Below are 19,564 nucleotides of genomic sequence, written 5' to 3'. Positions count from 1 at the left end.
TAATACAAAAGGATTGTCCAGCAATACTTTACATGATGAATCATCTTTGTACTGCAGTTACGGTTGCAGGTAAATGATGTAATTCTATATCTGTAAGACCCCAAGCAGAATGAGCTTGCCAGTCAAAACGACCTTATTGAAACACTATATTATTCGGGGACCTTACAAGCTAGATGCAGAGAGGTGGCAAGCTCTTGGAAGCGGGTCTAGGAACAAAGGGCATAATATCAAAGAGTCACCTATTTATGACAGATGAGGAGGATTTTTTTTGCTCGGAGGGTAGTCATCTGTGGAATTATTTATTGCCGAAGACTGTAGAGGCGGAGTCATTAAGTATATTCAAAACTGAGATAGATTGTTAATCAGTAAGGGAATCAAAAGTTATGGAGGTAAGGTAAGAAAGTGAAGTTGAAGGTTATCAAATCAGCCATGATCTCATTGAGTGGCAGAGGAGAGTCGATACGCCAAATGGCTTACTTCTACTCCAATGTCTTATGGTCTTATTTCAGAAGGAATGAAAAGGAGATATAATTTAGATTAAACTAATATTTTAAAAAGAACAGAAAGAGAGACAGTACTGTCTGCAATAATAGGAAAGACCAACAAATCAGAGCCAAAGACCAGACTGAAGAACATGCAATCATCTTGACCTCAAGTGCTCAACATATGATCCAACCTCCTCCTAAAATCTCGAGCATCAGATGCCAAGCTTCAGCCAATTCAATTCACTCCATGTGATACCAAAAAATATTTCAGCATATTGGCTGCAGCAAAGGCTATAGGCCTCAACAACATCCTGGTTGCAGTGCTGAAGAGTTGTGCTTCAGAACTAACCATGGTCTATTGCCAAGCTGTTTTAGTACAACTCCAAAACTGGTATGTGGCCAGCAATGTGCAAAATTATCCAATTATGTCTTGTGTACAAAACGGATGACAGATCTCTTCTAATTATTGCCCCATTAACCTCCTCTCAGTAAACAAGGTGGTGAAATAAACAGTCCTACCATCAGCACTGTACAACAGTAATCAATATTGGCCAAGTAGTTAACTGAACCAGCCGCAAAAATTGTGTGACTACAAAAGGCTGGGAATTCTGCAGCAAGTAACTCACCCAAAAGCATGCCTACCAAACAAAGCAAACACGAGGTACTATCTTAGCTAACTACCCTTACTCAAACACACCATGCACACAAGGGGTGGCGCAGTGGTTAGCACTGCTGCCTCACAGCGCCAGGGGCCAGAGTTCAATTCCGATCTCGGACAACTGTCTGTGTGGAGTTTGCACATTCTCCCCATGTCTGCATGCGTTTCCTCCGGGTGCTCCGGTTTCCTCCCACAGTTCAAACTTGTGCAGGTTAGGTGAATTGGCCAAGCTAAATTGCCTGTCGTGTTAAGTGCATTAGTCAGGGTTAAATATAGGGGAATGGGTCTAGGTGGGTTACTCTTCGGAGGGTTGGTGTGGACTTGTTGGGCCGAAGGGCCTGTTTCCACACTGTAGGGAATCTAATCTTAAACATGAATTAACAGGAAAATTTTGATCAATTATAAATAATAAATGGCAGATAAACTAAGACAGATCTTTTATGAATTGTGTGTCAATCTCAATCACAAAATCTCCAAAACTTTTTTCACAAACAATTTCAGCTCCCCTCCTAGCATTTAGGCTAAATCCCAGCCAACGGTAATGCAGTAGTGCATAACCAACTAGAGATCTATAGACATGTCTTTCAGTAAACATAGCAGGTTTGCATAATGTCAACTCTGCTTACTAGAGTCTGAATGGTTTAGATCCACCATTGTTACCTTTAAGTAAAAGAAAGAGCTGCAGAAATTCTAATCTGATTTATCTAATCTGCCTATTCTCAGCTTCTGGATCTTGTTGCCATTTTCTTCATTTACCTGCATTGCACCACTGGGTTCATCATCTGAGCTCTGATGGCTTTATACCCTTTTATATGGTTTCAACCATATTCAGTCTCATCAGGATTTTTGGTTTCCAATTGGATTCAAAAGAAATTGGATGGGTAAGTTCAATTTCTCAGTTCCCCTCATCAGAGTCTGTCTCTAAACACATATGCTTTGAAACCACAGATTCCATCATGTGAGTTCCAACAACACTCAAGAATCTCAACAATTTCAAGGACAAAGCAGCTAACTTGACTGACACCCCAACTACTACTAAACATTCAATTCCTCCACCACATTGGCACACAGTGGCAGTCAATGCAGTATACAATGCATTCCAACAACACATCCTTTGACAGCACCTTCCAACCAGTTTTACCACCTGGAAAAGCACTGGCAGATGTGTGGGAGCACCGCCACTTGCAAATTCCTCTAACTCGCACATTAATCCGGTTTCACTTTTGTTCAGCTACAATACTGGAATTTCCTCCTGAATTACACAATATGCATTTCCAATGCATGGGCTGCTGCAGATCAAGGAGGCAGCTCCCAATAAACTTCTCAAGGAAAAATACAAGATGGGCGATGGATCTTAATCATCAGCAAATGTACTTCCCATGAATATATAACAAAAACACACAAATGAGAGACTTCATAATGTATACGGAAAAGAAGAGAAACTAAGGTTCCTTTCATCAGGAGCAGATCTGATAAGAGTTCATACTTATCAGGATTTTGATAAATTAATTGATCAAATTATTTCTACTGATTGATAAATAATTAAAATGGGGTCATCTTTAAGATGACCAAATAGGGGCATGACACCAGGTTATAGTCCTTCTCAGGTGAAATCTTGACGACAAAGCAGCACTTTGAAAGCTTGTGATTTCAAATAAACCTGTTGGACTATAACTTGGCGTCATTAGACTTCTGACGTTTTCTACTCCAGTCCAACACAGGCACCTCCACATAAAAATGAGGAAATCAGATGGTTTTTTAATGGATCGTATAGAACTCCAAAACAACAATGACAAGTTGGTGGAGCGTGCGAATGGCTGGCAGATGAGGTTCAATGTAGAGAAGTGGGAGGTGATGCACGTTTGTCAGAAGAACATTGAAAGACAATATAATATAGGGGGTACTTTTCTACAGAAATATCAGAAGCAGAGAGACCTGCGTGTATATGTGCAGAGACAGCAGGACAAGTGGAGAGAGCATTTCATAAAACATACAATCTTCTTGGCTTATTGATAAAACAGAGTACAAGAGCAAGGAGATAATATTGAACTTGTACAAGACACTTGTTAAGATCTCAGCTGAAATAATGTGGACAAGTCGCAAATGCCACATTACAAAAAAGAAGTGAATGCATTAGAGAGACTGCAGAAGTGATTTATAAGAATGGTTCCAGGAAAGAGAAACTTCAGGTATGAAAATAGAGTGAAGTTGGGACTGCTCTCCTTGAAAAGAAGGCTGAGAAGAGATTTGATAGAGGTTTTCGAAACCATGAATGGGCTAGATAGAGCAGATAAGGGAGAACTGTTCCTGCTCACACAAGAAAAAAGGAACAAAAGACATAGATTTAATGCGATGTGCGAACGAATGAAAAGTGATATGAGAAAATAACTTTTTCGCACAAATAGTTAGGGTATGGAATGCACTGCCTGGAAATATGCTGGAGGCAGGTTCGATTGAGGCATTCAAGAGGCATTGAATGATTATTTGAGTATAAATAATGTGTAGAGTATGGAGAAAAGCATACATTTGGCACTAGGTAATAGAACCAGTGCAGGTGATAGGCTGAATGGCCTCCTTCCGTGCCGTGACAAATCTGTCATGCAAACGTTGTTAGGAAAGGAATACCCTACCAGTAATAGCGGTGGAAATGAAATCCAGCATACTTTTTAATAGAGAAGTGAAGAAATGCTCAAGAAAGGTATGCGCAAAATCCAATTATTATGTAGCTGAGGAAAATGCTGCCACCAAAGCATAGGTTGAAATCCAGCAATAAATGAAAGCAAGCTTCAATCTGAAGTAACCACTTTCCAAAACAATGAACAGGAATGATTTGATGGAGCTATGTTACATAGGGTTGTACAGAGAAACAGGCCATTTGTTCAACAGGTTTGGGCTCATGATCAAATTCCACACAAGCTTCATTCCGTCTTATTTAACCTAACATAATTATATCTTCCCGATCCTTTCTTTCTCATATTTATTGAACTTTCCTTACATTTATTTATTCCAGTATCTATTTCATGTCATTGCAAGTTCCATCTTCTCATCAATACTGAACTTACTACAGTCCTGAATTTTGCGCAGCTAAACCCGAGATACTATCTCCCTCCCACCGCCTCCTCTAACCAGAAGGATTCTGTACAGTAAAGTTTTTTCTTTTCTTTTATATATTTAAGTGCATTGTTTGGTTTTAGTTAGTTGAGTTAAAGCTAAGGCTTACAATGTCAGGGGACCTCAGATCTGTGGGATGTGCCTCTTGCTTGATGTGGGAGCTCAGAGACGTGGCTGATGTCCCTGACTCTTACATTTGCAAGAAGTGTGTCCAATTGCAGCTCTTGTTTGACCGTATGACGGCTCTGGAACTATGATGGACTCACTATGGAGCATCTGCGATGCTGAGGAGGTCGTGGATAGCACGTTTAGTGAATTAGTCACACCGCAGATTAGAATTGCTGAGGGAGACAGTGAATGGGTGACCAAAAGGCAGAGAAAGAGTAGGAAGGCAGTGCAGGTGTCCCCTGCGGTCATCTCCCTCCAAAACAGGTACACCATTTTGGATACTGTTGGGGGAGATGGCTCATCAGTGGAGGACAGCAGTTGCCAGGATCATGGCACCATGGCGAGCTCTACTGTTCAGAAGGGTGGGACAAAGACTCATAGGGCCATAGTCATAGGAGATTCTATTCTAAGGGGAGTAGGTAATCGGGTTCTGTGACTGGAAAACAAGACTCCCGGATGGCATGTTGCCTCCCAGGTGCTCAGGTCAGGGATGCCACCGATCGGCTGCAGAACGTTCTAAATGCGGCCGAACCAAAGTCTTGTACGATTTTAACATGACCTGCCAGCTCTTATACTCAATACCCAATCCGATGAAGGCAAGCATACCACATGCCTTCTTGACCACTCTATCCACCTGTGCAGTCACCTTCAGGGTACAATGGACCTGAATACCCAGATCTCTCTGCTCATCAATTTTTCCCAAGACTCTTCCATTTACAGTATAGTTCGCTCTAGGCTTGGAGGGCTGAAGGGCCTGTTTCTGGGCTGTAAATGTTCTTTGTTCTTTATTTGAGGCAAATAGAAATGATTAATAATTGAAATGTTTAAGATCTGCACAAGCTCAGGAAATAGGTAAAGAAACAAAACTATATTTAAAAGACAGAGAAAGACCATTGAGGATATCCCATGTCATGTTGAAACAATGAAATATGACTCCCCATAAAGCACCACTCTGTCAGCAGTCAAGTAATGTCATGAGGAAGGGAAAAGAAAAAGGCTAATTCAATGAGGACAAATAATTAAAAGACTCAGCATTTTGATCAATGAAGATTATTGAAAAGGAGTTTCAGGAAATGCAAAATAACTGCAAATTGTATCACCAACAGGAGTTATACCTGCCCAATTACATGAATGTACAAGATCCCATGGCACAAGCAAAGCAGAGGAGCAATCCTGGCATCTTAGATCATATTTAGCCCTCAAAACAGCATGATTACAACAGATTATCTGGTGAGTAAATTGTTCTTTTTGAAATCTGGCTGTTACAGTGTTGGCTGCCTTATTTCCTATATTATAAGAATGACTGCACTTGATTGCTTTTGAAGTATTCAAAGATTTTAAAATGTGTTCTTTAAATTCAAATTATATTCCTTTTTCCACTGCTACCATCTTTGGGCTTTCTTTATCTGAACATCCAGATCTAGAAATCCCATTACCTTTCACCATCCTTCCTGTCCCAAACACCTCAAGCTCTTAAACTCTGACCTCCGTCATATCTATGTTGTGACCATTCTCACATGGTTGAACAACCACCTCCCAGTGCCCTAATACATGACATCCAGAGCACTCTTATTACTCTCTTATCCTTGTAGGAGCAAATTACTGCAGATGGTGGTATCTGTAATGAAAACAATGCTATCTGACCTGCTGTGATCTCCAGCATTTGTTGTTTTCAGTACTCTCTTGTCCTTCCTTAACCCTAACACCATCCCAACAATGCTGAGACAATACCCCTGGCTCCAATATGCCAGTTCATCTGCAACCAGAAGCATTTTTTTAAAAGGTATGATGTAAATTAACAGCGTAGTTAAATAAAGTAGCAATGCCACTGAAAATGCACTCAGAATCTTATAATAATATAAAACAAAGAAGTACGGATGCTGGAGAATTGCTGGTGCAACTCAGAAGATCTGGCAGCATCTGTGGGGAGAGAGCAGAGTTTTGAATCAGGTGACTATTCACCAGAATTCTTGTGAAGAAAGGTCACGGACCAGAAACATTTACTCTGCTTTCGCCCCATAGATGCTGCCAGACATGCTGAGTTTTGCCAGCAATTGCTGTTTGAGAATCTTACAAGATGGCTCCCAGAAGTCATTTGGCTGCTTCTGTTGATTCATGACTGCCAAAAGCAGACAGACTGATATGTAATCTCCATATCAACTGCCGAGGAGACATTGAGAACTGGATCAACACTTGGACAATACAATGAGTTCTTCTAAAGGAATAAGAATTCAAAATTTCTGGAAGAACACAAGATTGGAAGAGCACTCCAAGACATCCCAGAGTAACTACCCTTTTTTGCCTGGTGAAAAAATGAGACTCAATATTAACGTGGCAGCCATTTTTGCTCTGGTTGTGATGAGAGAGACTGAGAGCTACCAGTGTGGACAGAATTCCAAGACGAATTTGCAGTGACACCACTGAAGAGAAGTGTTCTCAAAAGAAGATAGAGGAAAGTAAACCAGCGAAAGGACTGCAGTGCTTAACAGGCTACCAAGGGCCATAACCTGCAGTGACACAAAAGTAAAATAGAGGAGCCTTTACTCCCTCCAGAACGGTCCTACTCAGTCCACCCTTAGGAGGATCGCCAACTATTCAACCACAGAAGCCATTGCAGCTGCTGACTTCAAATTTTCAAACCCTTCATCTTTGGACAAAAAAAACCTTTCAAGCAATCGAAGCCTGCAACAATAACAAAGACTGATCCTAATTTCATCTTTATTAACTGTTTTTTGTTCCTATCAAATTTTAATCTTTTTATCTTTATTTTTAACAAATAACAGTATCTTTTTTTTAAACTAGTGACTTTCAGCGACAGTCGCATAATTAATTTATGCTGTGTTTAAAGCATAATGCTATGCAGCTGGTTCTTTTAAATTAAAATATTCAAAAGAGTAAAAAGAGACACTCTTGATGTGCATTGATTGTTCCCTTAATCTTGAGCCAGGTTGCCCAGGTTCAAGCCCTATCTGTTCCACAGTTGTGTAATAGCATTTCTGAACAGGTTGATTAGAAAATAGATTAAAAAATACAAAAGAGTAAAAGGGGATTAAATGAGCTATATCAATTTACTGTTCATGAGCCACTGTGAAGATAACCTTACTGAATTATTTGAAGAATGAACAAAATAGGCATTTTAGGGCAATGTAGTAAGCATAATATATTGAATTTTTAAAAGACCTTGGGTAAGGCAAGACTGAGTTGAATCAGGCAACCAAATAGAAGGATAGCAAACTGGGTACAAAAAACAAACAGTACTGTTTAATGATATTTACTCATACTGATAAGATTGGAAATCTTGTTTCCCAAGCATCAATGCCAAGAGAATTGCTGTTTCCTATTTACATTAAGAGACACACACACTTATGCGGACAGTGTAAGATGGTCATTCAATGGGAAATTCACAAAAACCTTCTTTGCCCAAAGACTGATTAAAGTCATAAAGAGGCAGGGTAACTATCATTTAAGGGATGCCAGATAAACACACAAGACAGAAATAAAGGATATTCGATGGGAATGAGATGGACAACTTTGTAAAAACTAAAAGAACTGCAGATGCTGGAAACCAGAAACAAAAAACAGAAATTGTTGGAAAAGCTCAGCAGGTTTGGCAGCACCTGTGCAGAGAAAGCAGAGTTAATGCCTCAGTGACCCTTCCTCAGAAGAATAAACCTGTGCTGAGCACCACTGGGCAAACTAATCTGATTTTTGTTCTATAAATACTAATCTACAATATGATACTGCCCTACCAAAAGAATTGTCGAGCTGTGCAATGGAGTCATGATGCTATTCAGAGTTGAAATGTCATGATATTTGTTAAGACTCTCTGAGCTAGCACTACAATGCCAGCTGCAGATCAATTGGTACAACTCTCAGCCACAAAGTTGAGTGTTTGTGTGCCTCAACAGAGATGTGAGCACATAAATCTAGGATTACAGTTTCTAGATTTAGGAAAGGTTGTAGCAGACTGGAAACTAACAAATATAACACCTCCATTCAAGGTTTGGAGGCCAAACACAGGAAATTATTAATTTAGCTAAACATCTGTCAGGGATGTGTTAGAATCAATCATTAAAGAGATTAAAGAGAAATGAATGATTGGGAAAAACCCAAGGTAATCAAAGTGTCAGTGTAGTTTTGTCAAATCATGTTTGCTGAATTTATTGGAGTTCTTTGCTATGGATAAAGGAGAACCTATAGATATACTATACATGGTTTCTAGAAGACATTTGATAAGGTGCCATGTCAAAGGCTATTGCGGAAAAGAAAAGGTCAAGTGTAAGGGATAACATGAGGATGGTCAGAAGATTGATTAGCTGGCAGAAAGCAGACGGTATGCACAAAATGGGTAATTACTGGATTGGTAGGATGTGGCAAGCAGAGTCCTGTAGGGGTCTCAACTTTTTACAAGTTAAATAAATAAATTAAATTAGGGAAGCAAAGTCACAATCGTTAAATTCAGGGATGATACCATTGAAGTTTAGAAGAATTATGGGCGATTTGAGTTATGTGAATCAGATCCTGAATGGTCTTCACAGGAGGACATAGAAATTATGTTTCCACTTGTAGGTCTATCCAGAACTAAGTGGCTCAGGTTTAAAAGCAGGGTAATCTTTCAGGACAGAATTGAGATTTGTTTTCTCCAAGGATTGAGAAACTTTGTAACTGTGTCAGACGGTGGTGGACCCTTCAGTGATCAAATCCCCAGGCTTTCATGAGAACAACATCTTTTTATTTATTGAGTAAAATTAGAAAGAGCTGTTTTAAAACCGGAGCTTATAAGGACAGCTTACATTTGAAAGTAAGTAATTTGGCATCTACACTAGCCACTGTGTAAAAAATAAAAAGTAAAAATGCGTGACCAAGCAGTAATCGAAGTTTGAGTTGCAGGAGGGGAGGGGAGAGAGAGGGAGGGAGGGGATGGGAGTGACAGAGAGAGAGGAAGGTTTCGGAGGGATAGAGAGGGAGGTTTGGGAGGGATAGAGAAAGAGAGGGATGGAAGAGAGAAAGAGAGAGACTTGTAATAGTCATTCTTGTTCAGTAAAGAAACTTGGTCCGTGCCTTCTATCAAAATAGGTCTGAAAGTGAGGTAACCACAGGAACTTTGCATACTTTACAAAGCTTCAACTTTCGTGACAAATCTGGAAATACTGAGACTCGAATTCTGGCACATTACCTCTGCAAATAATAACACCTAGGAATCCTTTCCCCAAGCCTCTGCCTCTCTGTTCCTTTGAAACATCCTCATAACTAACAATTTCCCTGTCTTATGTTGCTTGATTGATAATTTGACAATTTTGTGATAACTCTCCTGTAAAGGTGCCTTGAGAAATTTTTACCATGTTAAAGGTTGTTATATAAATGAAATATATAATGTTGGTTTGCATTAATGGGAATTTAGTGTCACAGATTAGAAGTCAGCTGAAGAACTGAAGCAGAGAAATGTAGCTATAACCAAAGAAGGGTGCTTATAAACAGTGGCGTCACTTTTGGGATCATGGCACTTCCCTCTCTATGTTTCAAGCTCTATTACTTCCAATGTTCACGTTTAAAACAGACAGTTGTGTATCTTAATTAAAATACAAATCAGCAATTAAACTGGTATTCGTGCAAATAGTTAAAGTTTCTAAGTTGCTTGTTATGTCTTAGTTTCTGTTTATATTTGGAGTGAAAACAACTGTTTGAGATGTTGAACACATGAATTATACATTGAAATGTCATTTTTTTCCAATTTTAAAATAGATTTATCTATAAAACAGAGGCAAGCATTTCAGACTTGAAGTATCTTAGAAATTGAATTAGCCCAAAAAATCGTAAGAAACCTCCACTGATGGAGGTTTCTAATCTGATGGCTGCTAATAATGTAATTTCGTTCCTCTGCCCCTGCCCTGCCCTGTGTGATTCAAATTATGAAGTATTCCTTATTGAACAATGCTTCCCATGTGAGCCAACAAAGTGAGAGGGACTGAAAGTCAGCCAGACCTTGGTCAGGCATACAGTCTGTAAATTTAGAGGTTAGTTCAGATTGTGGTTCAGGCAGCTGTGCTTAACACTGCCAGTTTATGGTGATCAGCATGTAGAATGGTTAAATCCTGCTCATACCAATGTACCAACTGTAATCGATAGGAACTGTAATGTAATGTCCTTTTAAATAAATGAACAAACGAGTATGGTGCAGTTGTAGGAAACGTAAAGTCAACAGGCAGATGAAACCAAAAACAGGCAGTGCAGTTAGCTGTACAGATGATGGCTGGAGAAGAATAGAGTTAGGTATTATATGGAAAGTATTGCAGAGATTTGTGAACATATATATTTTTATTCTGCAAAGACAGTAGACACATACTAACTGTAAAACTTGAAAAGAACTTAAAATTCAGGGGTGCAAATGCAAAGAACTTAACAAGTAGGAGGGCCTATATTAAAGTGTAGAAATTAAGGTAGAGAATACTAATGTAGAAGTTATATTAAATCTAGACAGATAATTGGATATCCAAATTTCTTTGAGTCAATTTTGTGCTCTCCTTCCTGCCAATTGCCTCCAACACCTTTTGTCCTGGTTCCTACTCAATTTCAGTCTGGTGTTTTTCTAATGATTTGGAGGTTATTCAACCTACCAACTTGCTTGGAATATTTATATGATTGCCCTTATTCTTTTAGCCTAATCTGAAGACATTTATTTTCCAGTGCTCTTGGTCCTAATCAGAAACCTGTCATTCTTTTTCTCTTTACAAGAAAACTTTTATAATTCAAGATTTTCTGTTTTACAAATTAAATATTGTAATTCATCACAATCCCTCACTACGTTGCTAAGGAATTCATCACAATCAATGTTTCCAATTCATCCATCTCTTACTTGGCAATTCTATAGTTTATGACTAAAACCTAGCCAGTTCCTGGGGGGAAAAGAAATCAGGAAGGGGTCTTCACAGTATCCTGGAATGAAAAGTTCCAGAGTTCTAAATGTTCCTGGTTCTTGTTATACGCATGCTCATGCTTCTAAAGGTTTCAAAATGCTCATCTAAATTGTATCTTCACTTTCAACCTTTCTCTTTTCCATTACCATCTTTCCTACTCTCTCTAGCTCATTTATCATCTTGAGACCTCTCACCTTCAATACAATTCTGAAGGAATTCTGCAGCAAATAACTCACTTATGTCTGTCCCAAAACCTGCCTGCCATCTCCAGGGCAGGCTTTGGGGAATGGAATACTTGTTATGGAATACTCTCCACTTACCTAGATCTGTGCTGCTCCAATGTTCAAGAAGCTAAACACCATTAAGGGAAAAGCAGTCTACTGAGTGCATCCTCCCACCAGCAGTGCAGTGGCAATAATACGCACCACAAACTATTATATAGTTTGTCAAGCCTCTTTCAAATCCTGTGACTTACATTACCCAGGAGGACAAAGCAGATGCATGACAACACCACAATCTGCAGGTTCCCTTTCAAGTCCTAAACCATCCTGATTTCCAAGTGTATCATCATACCGTCACCAATTTTGAGTCAAAAATCCTGGAACAATTGAAAATTAGCATGGAGGCAGAGCCGAGGAATCAGACATCATGCAGAGCCCTGGTAATAGGGGACTCCATAGTGAGAGGGACTGAAAGGGGTTCCTGCGGCAACAGGCAGGATTTGAGGATACTGTGTTTCCTTCCTGATGCCAGGATTCAGGACGTCACCAACAAAGTGCAGAGAATACTCAAGGGTGAAGGTGAAGAGCCAGAGGTGGTGATGCATGTCGGCACAAATGACATTGGAAAGAAGAGGAGGGGCATTCTATAGCGAACATCAGAGAACTCGGAAGAAAGCTGAAAAGCAGGACTTCCAGGGTGGTTATCTCCGGCTTGCTTCCAGTTCCTCGGGCTGCAGAGGGCAGGAACAGGGAGATAATGGACTTGAATGCGTGGCTGCGGAAAGCAAGGATCTCAATTCTTGGATCACTGGGATATGTTTTGCGGTGTGAATAAATTATACAAGAGGGCTGGGTTGCACCTTAATAGGTGGGGGAACCAGCATTCTGGCAGACAGGCTTGCCACTGCAATACAGGTGTGTTTAAACTAAGTAGTGGGGACGGGGTGGGGGGTGGGGACGGAGGGGTCAAACTGGAAATTTAAGGAGGAAGTTAAAGGGAAAGTGAGAATAAGAGAAGTTAAGAAAGACAACAGAATCAACGGAGCAGTAAACTCAAGAAGGGATCATACAGTACATTCAAGTGAAATAGGGATTGATAGGAAGGGTGAGGGGAGTAACAAATTAAAAATATTATATATGAATGAACAAAGCATAAGAAATAAGGTGGATGAGCTTGAGGCTCAGTTGGAAATTGACAGGTACGATGTTGTGGGGCCAACTGAGACGTGGCTTCAAGTGGACAGTGCCTGGGAAATGAATATTCAAGGCAATACGTGCCATTGAAAGGACAGACCGACAGGCAGAGGGGGTGGGATGGCCCTTTTGGTGAGGAATGATATTCAGTCACTTGTGAGGGGGAACATCGAATCAGGAGATGTAGAGTCAGTATGGATAGAGCTGAGAAATTCTAAGGGTAGAAAGACCCTAATGGGAGTTATCTCCAGGTTCCAAACAGTAGTCTGGATGTAGGGTGTAAGTTGAATCAGGAGTTGAAATTGGCCTGTCACAAAGGTATTACTACAGTTGTTATGGGGGATTTCAACCTGCAGGTAGACTGGGAGATGGATCCCAAGAAAGGGAGTTTGTGGAGTGCCTCCAAGATGGATTCTTAGAACAGCTTGTACTGGAGCCTACCAGGGAGAAGGCAATTCTGGATCTGGTGTTGTGCAATGAACTGGATTTGATCAGGGACCTCGAAGTAAAGGAGCCATTAGGAGGTAGTGACCATAATATGATAAGTTTTAATCTGCAATTTGAGAGGGAGAAGGGAGAATCGGAAGTGTCAGTATTGCAGTTGAACAAAGGGAACTATGGAACTATGAGGGAGGAGCTGGCCAAAGTTCAATGGTTCAATACCCTAGATGGATGGCAGTGGAACAACAATGGCAGGTATTTCTGGGTATAATGCAGAAGGTACAGGATCAGTTCATTCCAAAGAGCAAGAAAGATCCTAAGGGGAGGCAGGGGCAGCCGTTGCTGATGAGGGAAGTTCAGGACTGTATAAAGATAAAAGAGAAGACGTATAACATAGCAAAGATGAACGGGAAGCCGGAGTACTGGGAAACTTTTAAAGAGCGACAGAGGGTAATTAAAAATGCAATATGCAGAGAGAAAAATGAGGTACGAAGGCAAACTGGCCAGAAATATAAAGGAGGATAGTAAAAGCTTTTTTAGGTATGTGAAAAGGAAAAAAAAAATGGTTAAGACTAAAATTGGGCCCTTGAAGACAGAAACGGATGAATTTATTATAGGTAAAAAGGAAATGGCAGGAGAGTTGAATAGATACTTTGGATCTGTCTTCACTGGGGAAGACACAAGCAATTTCCCAGATGTAATAGTGGCTGAGGGACCTAGGGTAATGGATGAACTGAAGGGAATTTATATTAGGCAGGAAATGGTGTTGGATAGATTTTCAGAACTAAAGGCTGATAAGTCCCTGGGACCTGATGGTCTGCATCCCAGGATACTTAAGGAGGTGGCTCTAGAAATCGTGGACACATTGGTAATCATTTTCCAATGTTCTATCGATTCAGGATCAGTTCCTGTGGATTGGAGGGTGGCTAATGTTGTCCCATATTTCAAGAGGGGAGAGAGAAAACAGGGAAATATAGACCAGTTAGCCTGACATCAGTGGTGGGAAAGATGCTGGAGTCAATTATAAAAGATGAAATGACGACTCATTTGGATAACAGTGACAGGATGGGTCAGATTCAGCATGGATTTACAAAGGGGAAATTGTGCTTAACTAATCTTCTGGAATTTTTTGTGAATGTAACTATGAAGATGGACAAGGGAGAGCCCATGGATGTAGTGTACCTGCACTTTCAGAAAGCCTTTGATAAAGTCCCACCTAAGAGATTAGTGAGCAAAGTTAGGGCACATGGTATGGGGACGCAAAATACTGACTTGGATTGAAAATTGGCAGGCTGACAGGAAGGAAAGAGTAGTGATAAAAGGGTCCCTTTTGGAATGGCACGAGGTGACCAATGGGGTACCACAAGGTTCGGTGCTGGGACCGCAGCTGTTTACAATATACATTAAGTATATACATGAAGGTATTGAAAGCAATTTTGGCAAATTTGCTGATGACACAAAGCTGAATGACAGGGTGAAATGTGAGGAGGATGTTATGAGAATACAGGGTGACTTGGATAGGCTAGGTGAGTTGACAGATGCAGATTAATGTGGAAAAATATGTGGTTATCTACTTTGGTGACAAGAGCAGGAAGGCAGATTACTATCTAAATGGAGTCAAGTGAGGTAAAGGGGAAGTACAACGAGATCTAGGTGTTCTTGTACATCAGTCAATGAAAGCAAGCATGCAGGTACAGCAGGCAGTGAAGAAAGCATGCTGGCCTTCATAACAAGAGGAATTGGGTATAGGAGCAAAGAAGTCCTTCTGCAGCTGTACAGGACCCTGGTGAGACTGCACCTAGAGTACTGTGTGCAGTTTCCGTCTCCAAATTTGAGGAAGGATATTCTGGCTATTGAGGGAGTGCAGTGTAGGTTTACGAGGTCAATTCCCAGCATGGCAGGACTAACATATAGAGTCATAGAGATGTACAGCATGGAAACAGACCCTTCAGTCCAACCAGTCCATCCCAACCCAATCTAGTCCCACCTGCCAGCACCTGGTCAATATCCCTCCAAACCCTTCCTATTCGTACACCCATCCAAATGCCACTTAAATGTTGCAATTGTACCAGCCTCCACCACATCCTCTGGCAGCTCATTCCATACACGTACCACCCTCTGCGTGAAAAAGCTGCCTCTTAGGTCTCTTTTATATCTTTCCCCTCTCACCCTAAACCTATGCCCTCTAGTTCTGGACTTCCCGACCCCAGGGAAAAGACTTTGTCTATTTATCCTATCCATGCCCCTCATAATTTTGTAAACCTCTATAAGATCACCCCTCAGCCTCCGACACTCCAGGGAAAACAACGCCAGCCTGTTCAGCCACTCCCTGTAGCTCAGATCCTCCAACCCTGGCAACATCCTTGTAAATCTTTTCTGAAACCTTTCAAGTTTCACAACATCTTTCCGATAGGAAGGAGACCAGAAACGTACGCAATATTCCAACAGTGGCCTAACCAATGTCCTGTACAGCCACAACATGACCTCCCAACTCCTGTACTCAATACTCTGACCAATAAAGAAAGGCATACCAAACGCCTTCTTCACTATCCTATCTACCTGCGACTCCACTTTCAAGGAGCTATGAACCTGCACTCCAAGGTCTCTTTGTTCAGCAACACTCCCTACGACCTTACCATGAAGTGTATAAGTCCTGCTAAGATTTTCTTTCCAAAAATGCAACACCCTGCATTTATCTGAATTAAACTCCATCTGCCACTTCTTAGTCCATTGGTCCATCTGGTCCAGATCCTGTTGTAATCTGAGGTAACCCTCTTCGCTGTCCACTACACCTCCAATTTTGGTGTCATCTGCAAACTTACTAACTATACCTCTTATGCTCGCATCCAAACCATTTATGTAAATGACAAAAAGTAGAGGGCCCAGCACCAATCCTTGTGGCACTCCACTGGTCACAGGCCTCCAGTTTGAAAAACAACCCTCCACCACCACCACCCTCTGTCTTCTACCTTTGAACAGTTCTTATCCAAATGGCTAGTTCTCCCTGTATTCCATGAGATCTAACCTTGCTAATCAGTCTCCAATGGGGAACCTTGTCGAACGCCTTACTGAAGTCCATATAGATCACATCTACTGCTCTGCCCTCATCAATCTTCTTTGTGACTTCTTCAAAAAACTCAATCAAGTTTGTAAGACATGATTTCCCACGCACAAAGCCATGTTGACTATCTCGAATCAGTCCTTGCTTTTCCAAATACATGTACATCCTGTCCCTCAGGATTCCCTCCAACAACTTGCCCACCACCGAGATCAGGCTCACCGATCTATAGTTCCCTGGCTTGTCTTTACCATCCTTCTTAAACAGTGGCACCAAGTTTGCCAACCTCCAGTCTTCCGGCACCACACCTGTGAATATCGATGATACAAATATCTCATCAAGAAGCCCAGCAATCACTTCTCTAGCTTCCCACAGAGTTCTCGGGTACACCTGATCAGGTCCTGGGGATTTATCCACCTTTAACCGTTTCAAGACATCCAGCAATTCCTCCTCTGTAATCTGGACATTTTGCAAGATGTCACCATCTACTTTCCTACAGTCTATATCTTCCATATCCTTTTCCACAGTAAATACTGATGTAAAATTTCATTTAGTATCTCCCATATTTTCTGTGGCTCCACACAAAAGCCGCCTTGCTGATCTTTGAGGGGCCCTATTCTCTCCCTAGTTACCCTTTTGTCCTTAATATATTTGTAAAAACCCTTTGGATTCTCCTTAATTGTATTTGCCAACGCTATCTCATGTCCCTGTTTTGACATCCTGATTTCCCTCTTAAGTGTACTCCTACTTTCTTTATACTCTTCTAAGGATTCACTCAATCTATCCTGTCTATACCAGACATATGCTTCCTTCTTTTTCTTAACCAAACCCTCAATTTCTTTAGTCATCCGGCATTCCCTATACCTACCAGCCTTCCCTTTCACCCTGATAGGAACATACTTTATCTGGATTCTTGTTATCTTATTTCTGAAGGCTTCCCATTTTCCAGCCATCCCTTTACCTGCGAACATCTGCCTCCAATCAGCTTTCGAATGTTCTTGCCTAATACTGTCAAAATTGGCCTTTCTCCAATTTAGAACTTCAACTTTTAGATCTGGTCTATCCTTTTCAATCACTATTTTAAAACAAATAGAATTATGGTTGCTGGCCCCAAAGTGCTCCCCCACTGACACCTCAGTCACCTGCCCTGCCTTATTTCCCAAGAGTATGTCAAGTTTTGCACCTTCTCTCGTAGGTATATCCACATACTGAATCAGAAAATTGTCTTATACACACTTAGGAAATTCCTCTCCATCTAAACCTTTAACACAATGGCAGTCCCAGTCGATGTTTGGAAATTTAAAATCCCCTACCATAAGTACCCTATTTTTCTTGCAGATAGCTGAGATCTCCTTACAAGTTTGTTTCTCAATTTCCCTCTGACTATTCGGGGGTCTATAATACAATCCCAATAAGGTGATCATCCCTTTTTTATTTCTCAGTTCCACCCAAATAACTTCCCTGGATGTATTTCCAGGAATATCCTCCCTCAGCACAGCTGTAATGCTATCCCTTTTCAAAAATGCCACTCCCCTTCCTCTCTTGCCTCCCTTTCTATCCTTCCTGTAGCATTTGTATCCTGGAACATTAAGCTGCTAGTCCTGCCCATCTCTGAGCCATGTTTCCATAATTGCTATGATATCCCAGTCCCATGTTCCTAACCATGCCCTGAGTTCATCTGCCTTCCCTGTTAGGCCCCTTGCATTGAAATAAATGCAGTTCAATTTATTAGTCCTACCTTGTCCCTGCCTACCCTGACTGTTTGACTCACTTCTGTTCTCAACTGTACCCGTCTCAGATTGATCTCTTTCCTCACTATATCCCTGGGTTTAAATCCTCCCAAGCAGTTCTAGCAAATTTCCCTGCCAGTATATTAGTCCCCTTCCAATTTAGGTGCAATCCGTCCTTCTTGTACAGGTCACTTCTACCCCAAATGAGATTCCAATGATCCAAAAATGTGAATCCTTCTCCCATACACCAGCTCCTCAGCCATGCATTCATCTGCTCTATCCTCCTATTTCCTGCCCCTCACTAGCTCGTAGCACTGGGAGTAATCCAGATATTACTACCCCTGAGGACCTCCTTTTTAAATTTCTGCCTAACTCTCTGTAATCTCCCTTCAGAATCTCAACCTTTTCCCTTCCAATGTCGTTGGTTCCAATGTGGACAATGAGCACTTGCTGGCCCCTCTCCCCTGTGAGAACATTCTGCACCATCTTGGAGACATCCTTGATCCTGGCACCAGGGAAACAACACACCATTATGCTTTTTCTCTGCTGGCCACAGAAATGTCTGTCTGTACCTCTGGCGACAGAATTCCCTAACACAATTGGAAGCCGATGTACCCCTCGTCTCAACACCAGAAACTTGGCTGTTCGTGCTACGTTCCCCTGAAAATCCATCACCCCCTACATTTTCCAAAACAGCATCCTGTTTGAAATGCGTACATCCACAAAAGATTCCTGCACTAGCTGCCTACCTCTCTTACCCTTCCTGGAGCTAACCCATCTATGTGACTGTGTCTGAGACTTTCCCCCCTTCCTATATCTGCCATCCATCACATACTGTTGCTGTTGCAAATTCCTCATTGCTTCTATCTGTCTCTCCAACTAATCTATCTTATCCAACTGATAAGATTCGCATCCAACAGCATTTATGGCAGATATAATCCGCAGTAACCCTTAAACTCTCTTTAAACTCCCACATCTGACAAGAAGTACATATCACTGCAAAGGCCATTTTTGCTCCTTCACAATCTACAGACCCAGAAAATAAACACCGTCTTATTCCTCTACAAACACTGACCCAGGTTAAATTAATAGCTATGGCTTATATTTTAAGTTTAATTAAGAGACTTATCTCCAAAAACATATAATCAAGAAAGAATCCACTATACTCACTACTGCAGCCTTTCTCTTGGACAGACTTAAAACTACAATTAACTTATCTGATTAATGTTGAAAGATTGGAGCGGCTGGGCTTGTATACACTTGAGTTTAGGAGGATGAGAGGGGATCTGATTGAGACGTATAAGATTATTAAAGGATTGGAGGTTCTGGAGGTATTCTGGTTTCTGCTGATAGGTGAGTCCAGAACCAGAGGACACATTTTAAAAGCAAGGAGTAGGCCATTTAGAACAGAGGAGAAACTTCTTCACCCAGCGAGTGGTGGATATATGGAATGCTCTGCCCCAGAAGGCAGTGGAGGCCAAGTCTCTGGATACTTTCAAGAAAGAGATGGATAGAGCTCTTAAAGATAGTGGAATCAAGGGTTATGGGGATAGGACAGGAACAGGATACTAATGGTGGATGATC

General features: G+C 41.1%; 1 protein-coding gene across 1 annotated transcript in view; it reads right to left on the bottom strand.

Moving 5' to 3' along the window:
• The window catches only part of usta (uronyl 2-sulfotransferase a), a 90,683-nt gene that overhangs the window by 27,251 nt on the left and 43,868 nt on the right, over positions 1-19,564 (bottom strand). The window lies entirely within an intron of this gene.

The sequence above is a fragment of the Chiloscyllium plagiosum genome, unplaced genomic scaffold (genome assembly GCF_037043375.1).
Source record: "Chiloscyllium plagiosum isolate Xiang-an unplaced genomic scaffold, Cpla_swu_hap1 HiC_scaffold_10, whole genome shotgun sequence".
Taxonomy (NCBI): Eukaryota; Metazoa; Chordata; class Chondrichthyes; order Orectolobiformes; family Hemiscylliidae; genus Chiloscyllium; species Chiloscyllium plagiosum.
This window is presented reverse-complemented; position numbering and strand designations above follow the sequence as displayed.